The sequence below is a fragment of the Abramis brama genome (genome assembly GCF_963993115.1).
Source record: "Abramis brama genome assembly, chromosome: 6".
NCBI classification, from domain to species: Eukaryota; Metazoa; Chordata; class Actinopteri; order Cypriniformes; family Leuciscidae; genus Abramis; species Abramis brama.
This window is the reverse complement of record NC_139968.1, coordinates 38,275,899-38,283,884: the sequence shown is the minus strand read 5'-3', so window position 1 is coordinate 38,283,884 and position 7,986 is coordinate 38,275,899.

Here is a 7,986-nt window from a genome sequence, read left to right as displayed (position 1 = left end):
ACTGCCAACGCCACCCTCGCTGCCGCCGACTAACCATCCACCTGAACCGAGATAACCTGTGCCGGAGAGGTACAATGGTGAACCACAACTGTGTAGAGTATTTCTAACCAAATGTTCCATGTTTTTTGCTCTGCAACCTCAGACTTTCGCTTCAGAGGAAGCCAAGGTGGCTCTGGTTCTTACTCTACTGTCTGGACGTGCGGCACAGTGGGAAACGGCGGTGTGGGAGAATCGAGATCCATGCTGTTCCTCGTTCCAGTCACTCGTGGCTGAGATAAAGAGGGTTTTTGATCGAGCAGTGGCCGGAAGAGAAGCTGCACGTCAACTAGCTGATCTTCGCCAGGGAAGCCGATCGGTCACCGATTACTTGATCGAGTTCCACACCCTCGCCGCGAAGTGTCACTGGAACGAGGAGGCGCAGTGGGATAGATTCCTGCATGGGCTGGCTGACCGTATCCAGGGAGAAATTTACGCCTTGGATCTCCCGAAGGATCTTAACAGACTCATCGAATTGGCCCTGTGGGTGGATGCTCGACTACAGCGAGTGGAACAACATTCCCGCAGGACCCTGGTTCCGGAGACTTTCACAGCACCTCGAGCCAGTGGCAGCGATACGGTCAACTCAACCTTCGATCACGAGCCCATGCAGGTGGGTAGAGCTTGGCTCTCCCGGAAGGAGAGAGAACGTCGGAGATCCCGGGGGTTGTGCCTTTACTGTGGAGGAACTGGCCATTTCATCAACACCTGCCCCGTAAAGGATCGAGCTCGGCAGTAAGCAGGAGGCTACTGTCGGGCGGGATCTCCACCAGCAAGACCTCCTCCACTCTCCTCCCGGTGAGACTGCAATGGGCAACCCAATTCTACAATTGTCACGCACTTCTGGATTCTGGGGCCGAGGGGAATTTCATGGACTTGTCTTTGGCACGTAAGCTGCAAATCCCCATCATACCACTCACAAACCTGATTTCTGTCAATGCACTCAATGGACAAGAACTACCTGTCATTACATTCACTACTGATTCACTGACACTCATAACCTCAGGCAACCACACAGAAGAACTCTCATTTTTAATCCTGGACTCTCCTCATACTCCTGTGGTCCTCGGTCATCCCTGGCTCACTCAGCACAATCCCAGGGTTGACTGGGGTCACAATTCAGTGTCTGCTTGGAGCACTAAGTGTTATGCGTCTTGTTCAGTTCTGTTTTGCAGGAGGAGTCGGTGAATTTGTCTAACGTGCCCGCGGAGTACCTCGACCTGAAGGAAGTGTTCAGTAAGTCTCGGGCTGCTTCTCTTCCTCCGCATCGTCCCTATGACTGTGCTATAGATCTTATGCCAGGTATGTCTCCGCCTAAGGGCAAGTTATACTCTCTTTCTATTCCTGAGAGAGAGGCCATGGAGAAATACATGTCTGATTCTCTAGCTTCCGAATTCATTCGTCCTTCCTCTTCTCCGGCAGGGGCGGGGTTCTTTTTTGTTGGTAAGAAGGACGGATCTCTGCGACCGTGTATTGATTACCGAGGGTTGAACAACATCACGGTAAAGAATACTTATCCTTTGCCGTTGATGTCTTCAGCCTTCGAGCAGTTGCAGGGAGCCTCTGTATTCACAAAATTGGACTTACGCAATGCATATAGTTTGGTTCGCATCAGGAAGGGGGATGAATGGAAGACCGCTTTTAATAACCCCAGGGGTCATTTTGAATATTTCGTCATGCCCTTCCGGCTGTCCAACTCCACAGCGGTTTTCCAGGCACTCGTCAATGACGTGCTGAGAGATATGGTAGACCAATTCATATATGTTTACCTGGATGACATATTGATCTTTTCTTCTTCTCTCCAGGAACACGTTCAGCACGTCAGACGAGTGCTTCAGAGGTTGCTAGAGAATGGGCTTTTTGTCAAGGAGGAGAAATGCAATTTTCATGCACAGTCTGTTCCTTTCTTAGGTTACATCATCTCTTCTGAGGGAATACGCATGGACCCTGACAAGGTTAAGGCTGTGATGGATTGGCCAAGTCCAGATTCCCGTAAGGCCCTATAGAGGTTTCTGGGGTTTGCCAATTTCAATCGGCGTCTTATTCGCAACTTCAGCCAACTAGCCGCTCCTCTGACTGCCTTGACCTCCCCCAGAACGACGTTCAGGTGGTCCGATACAGCTGAAGCTGTATTCGCTAACCTCAAGAGCCGCTTCAGTTCAGCTCCTGATTGCCCCTGATCCATCACGTCAGTTTGTGGTGGAGGTCGACGCGTCAGAGGTGGGGGTAGGTGCAGTTCTATCCCAGCGTTCTTCCTCAGATGACAAGATGCACCCTTGCGCGTTTTTGTCCCATCGTTTATCTCCTGCCGAACGTAACTATGACATTGGTAACAGAGAGTTGTTGGCAGTCAAGTTAGCGCTGGAGGAGTGGCGTCATTGGTTAGAGGGGTCGGGGTACCTTTTATCGTTTGGACCGATCATAAGAACCTGGAATATATTAGATCTGCCAAAAGACTCAACTCCAGGCAGGCTCGATGGGCATTTTTTTCTGACATTTTGACTTTGCTCTCTTGTACCGCCCGGGCTCCAAAAACATCAAACCTGACTCTTTATCTCGTATTTTTGATCCATCCGAACACCCGGTGACTCCCGAGTGCATTTTACCTGAGAAAGTAGTTATCTCCACACTCACATGGGAGGTCGAATGGAAGGTCAAGACGGCCTTAGAAGGGGTAATGCCTCCGCCCGGTTGCCCACCGAGTCATTTGTTTGTGCCAGAGGGGGTTCAGTCCGACGTTATTCAATGGGGTCACTGATCCAGCGTAGCATGTCATCCAGGCATAAATAGCACCAGTTTTTGGTCAAGCAACGATTCTGGTGGCCATTAATGGCTCGCGACATTCAGAGTTTTGTTTTGGCTTGCTCGGTTTGTGCCACTGGTAAGACTTCCAATCGATCCCCAGATGGGTTACTCCAACCGCTGTCTGTCCCTTCGAGACCCTGGTCCCATATAGCGCTAGATTTTATAACTGCCCTCCCACCCTCCTAGGGTAAGACGGTCGTTTTGTCCATAGTGGACCGGTTCTCGAAGGCGGCTCATTTCATTCCCTTGCCCAAATTACCTTCAGCCAAGGAGAGAGCGGTGGCTGTCATAGAGCACGTCTTTCGGTTACATGACCTCCCGACAGACATGGTTTCTGACAGATTGTCCCAATTTGTGTCTAAATTTTGGCAGGAGTTTTGTAGATTACTGGTCACGACTGTCAGTCTGTCTTCGGGTTACCATCCCCAAAGCAATGGGCAAACCGAGAGGGCCAACCAAGATCTTGAGAGAATGTTGCGATGTATGGCGTCCAAGAATCCTTCCCTGGAGTACGCCCATAACTCGTTACCAGTGTCATCTACGGGCCAAACTCCGTTTCAGTGTAGCTTAGGGTTCCAGCCACCACTTTTTTCTAGCCTGGAATCCGAAGTCGTGGTCCCATCCGCTCACGCCTTCGTCCAGAGGTGCTGTCGCACATGGACCAGAGCCTGTGAGACTCTGCTCCAGGTGAGGGCACGCACCAAGGCTAAGGCCGATCGCCACCGGTCAAGGCCTCCCGTATACGTCGTGGGTCAAAAAGTGTGGCTTTCTACTAGAAATATTCCGCTCCGCTCCGTGTCTAATAAACTTGCTCCTAAATTCATTGGCCCATTCACTGTCACCAAGATCATTAGTCCGGTGACAGTCCGCCTCAAACTTCCTCCCGAATTCATCCCACCTTTCATGTCTCCAAATTAAAGCCCTTTTTTCGTTCTCATCTTAATCCGCCAGTCCCGGTTCCCCCACCGCCGCGACTCGTAGATGGGGAGCCTACATATTCAGTAAATCATATTCTGGACTCGAGACAGAGGGGACGCGGATTTCAGTATCTGGTGGACTGGGAGGGTTACGGTCCAGAGGAGAGATTGTCATCAGCGCCAGCTGATTCTGATCAGCGATCTCTATTTAAGCTCATGGTCTTTTGTCTTGTGTTTGTCAGATCGTTGTGAGATTTTTCCCTGTGCAGTGTGGTCTTCGTTGGTGTTCCTGGTTTCCCGATTTGGTGTACGTGTCGAGTTCATTCTGCCTGTCATCTTCTGATGATCCTGTCTCGTCTCTTCACTCCACGGGTTCGTGTTGTGTTCCCGTCAGCTTGCCTCATCAAGGAAATCATCTCACCTCTTCACCACGGGATACGGGTTGCCCATCTGCCCTCCTGCGCTACCAGGGACTAATGGACTGTGTGTCTATATCTCCTTGTACGTGTTCATTCAATAAACCTGAGTTCTTGCAATTGCATCTTCTGTCTTCATTGAAACGTCACAAATAGAAACTCTTTCAAATATCAAACATAACTGAACATTAAAAATTAACAGATGTTTCCTTTCATCGAAAATTTCAATATTGAATCTCTATTTCCAGCCATGTGCAATATGGAAGGCATTTTCTGCCAAATTTAAATAAATAAATTAAATGATTAAAATGAAAATTAAAACCAGATTAACGATTTCATTACAGAAAACTGTACGCAAAATATGTGACAAAATTGAGAATGAAATTAAATGATTTCATTTTCACGGTGACAATGCCATCATCCCTGAAAAATAAAATGCAATTGGTGATTTCACATTTCATTTTCACTACAGTCTCGAGGCAAGACTGCCAATATTAAAATGAAAAGCCAAACGTGAAAAAGAAACTACAAATACAGTTTTTACAAAGCTCTTTATTAATGCTCACGCAATAATAGTGACACAATTCAAATTCAAATGTAAATTTTTGTTTTCATTTTAATTCCTCTTTTATTTCACAGTTTTCATTTTCAAAGCCAACCTGCATGCAAATTCTATGTTAATGAGTGGGTGTGGCTTGTAACGGCGCTAGAGGGACGCATTCTGTACAGCAAAGTCGCCGACGTCCCTGTTGCAATACTTGAATGTGTGAAACGAAATTATTTAAATGTGATTATATTGTAATTGAGACGACGAGATATGGCGAAATCTGAATCTGTTAAAATCTGGGAAGCTGCCGCAGCATTAGGACGTGGAAACAACCAGCCGGACCAGCATACTTCAAACCCTCGGTCCACTGCAGTTCCTCGACCTGAGTCGCGGGCATCATCAGTTACCAGAGAAACTGTTCAAAGTATCCGGTAGTAAGGCCATGTTAGTTATGAAGTTAGACTAGATCATAATCGGGTCATTCTTGGGGTGGCAAATGAGAGGCAAAAATTTTAAAAATGCTTGTTTGTTTTCTTTTAATAAAATGTATTGCTATGCATTTAAAATTAGTTTAATATTATATATCCATTAAAACTGAAGCTTAATAAAATTTAGATTTTTAAATAATTTGATTCAAACACTGGTGAAACAACCACTTATGTCTATGGTGTTACCAATATTTGAAGTACAATTTTGGTTTGTTCTAAAATGAGCAGGGATATGCAACTTTAGGTAATAATTAATAAATACATAAATTACTGTAAGGACTCAGTTGCATTGATTATTTAAATTAAATTTTTCAAAAGAAATGTTTAATTGTTCATCTTGGCCCCTATTTTTGCCAAAGAAGAATTGTTTCGTTTTTTTTAAATGTGTATAAAAAAAGGCAGGAAAAATGGTCTGTGCTACTTTTATAGTCTTTATTCTAAAATATTAAAACCACTTTACAGTCTAAAAACATCAAATTATACGATCAAATGGCTCTGAAGGAAAGACATTTCAGATACTTTTTGAAGAAACACCACAGACATAATATTGCATAAAAGGTTTAACAATTTAAAGTTTATTGAGCAAAATACTGAAATTCATCATGAGTAAGATTACAAGAACTATCTTCTCTGGAAAAAGAACATTTAGAGAAAAACTGAATAAAAAAATTATTAAAACACTACATAAACACTGTTTCTCACAGTGAGTGTTTCTCACTCTCTAAAAAAATTGTCTGCACAATGGATTGTGCTGCAATCACAATGCGTGATATGTTTCAATAGAGAATACAAAAAAAACTGTCCACAGACTTGACACAAAACATTCAAAAAAATAAATAAAATAATAAAAAAATCAGAACATCTTCAGTGAATAAATCATGTATTCACAAACTCATTTAAAGCAGGGCTCAGTAGTTTCGAGATTTCTTCGCTGTATTCTCGCTTTTTGCTCGCAGGTTTCTCTCTAGAGCTCCCCCCACAGCTTCGGAATAGATATTTGACAACACTGTTGTAAAAGCTCTTTGGCGATTCTCAGACACCAGAGGCTAGTAGATCAACGACATCAAAGCAGATGGGACATTCTTTAAAACGTCTTCTTCATTCGGGGTCGAACAGCGTGAGGGAGCGCAATAATGACAGCATTTTAGCAGATTTCTTTTGGCCGTAAGGCAATTGTTTACATCGCGAGACCTGATATCACGCGCCGGCTCAAACTTGCAAGTGCGGATTTTCCGCTCACGGGCACCAGGGGGGTGCGAAACAACCACCATTCAACCCGAAATAAGTCATATAACCATTCCAATGACTCCGAAGCTGTTCAGTTAAAGTAGAAAAGTTACTTAGTTCACCTTTAACACAAAACATAAAAAATGCAGAACATCTTCAGTGAATAAATCATGTATCCACAAACCTATTTAACACAATTTTTCACCATTCACCATCACCATTTTTTTGTTTTAGATTTCAGTGTTTCAGGTATTCCCAAATGTCATGGTTGATCTGAACAGACCTTTTGTTGACTGGTAGTGGCACTGGGATGAAACAAATCACCTGATCATCACTGTACCAATTTATGTCATCTCTGGGGCTTGGCCAAAAAAACTTGTTTATGCCGTTCCTGTGCATACATTTGATTTTGATGTTGTGGTTCTCCACTTCCTGAATGATGCCAGGGTATGGCTGTTCATCGTAATTAAGAACACACCACTGTCCAGTGTGTTTACTCTCTATGACCTCTGGACGAAGTGAACCATCAAATGACAATTGTTCAGTTGTTGCAAGATGTTCCATTTGTTTTCATGCACAGAGATGCCTCTTGGAGTGCATAACATGGGCAATCATACACACCCTTTTCAGCCTGGCAGAAACAACTAATGTCTCTGTATTTTAGACAGTTGGGTTCAGTGCTCACCACTTGATGAATTTTCATCGTTCCCTTTATGGTGCTCAGTGTTTGCACTTCTTCCATCATTTGTGCCCAGGCATCAACATCCTCTTCTCCAACATAAAACAGTCGTACCACTGATCCAGAATGTTTCAAATGGTAAAAGAGGGATTCTGCATCGGGCAAATCTTGTCCATGCCTAACTAAATTGTCTGCAGTTCTTTTAAGTGTTCCGCCTATCCCATCCGGTGCCCCCTTGCCATGACTGGCTTCGAAGAAGTTCCAGGTGGTTGTGGAAAACCCTTTCTTGAAAGGTACAGTGGACAAAAGGTAGAAATTGTCTTTCTGCTTGTACTGTGAGGCTGGGCCATCACTAAAAAAATGCAGACAGGTCACATTTGGATGGTTCTCTTTAATAATTTTAAGAACAGGATCCAAGTGGGCCCAAATGCTAGGAGGGTCATGTCTTCTGCTTGGTGATATAGTGCAGAAGGGCACTGGTGCTGGCTCAGCCTTGATAAAGCACACCTGTATGAAGGGTTGCCTGTTTGTGTGAACCCCCAAAATAAACTGCCTGTATCTCTTTTGCATATTTGCAAGAGTAATTTTCACTGAAATCTACATGGATGAGGCATTCATTTGGCCAAGATTTTCACGCAGTTTCCTGTACATGGAATACTGCCATCTGATATTAAAGGGTTGTCCACGGAAATTAAACAATCTGTCCTGAAACTGAGTCACAAGTACATTCTCTGTTATAGCAATTTCCTTTTTGATTGTAACAGTGGAGCTATCACAACCATTCTCATGACTTATCTTTTCAAGGGACCACTGAGTCAGATTAACCTCTTTGTTCTGAGGGGATCTGAAGAGTGAACACGTGGTCGTCTTG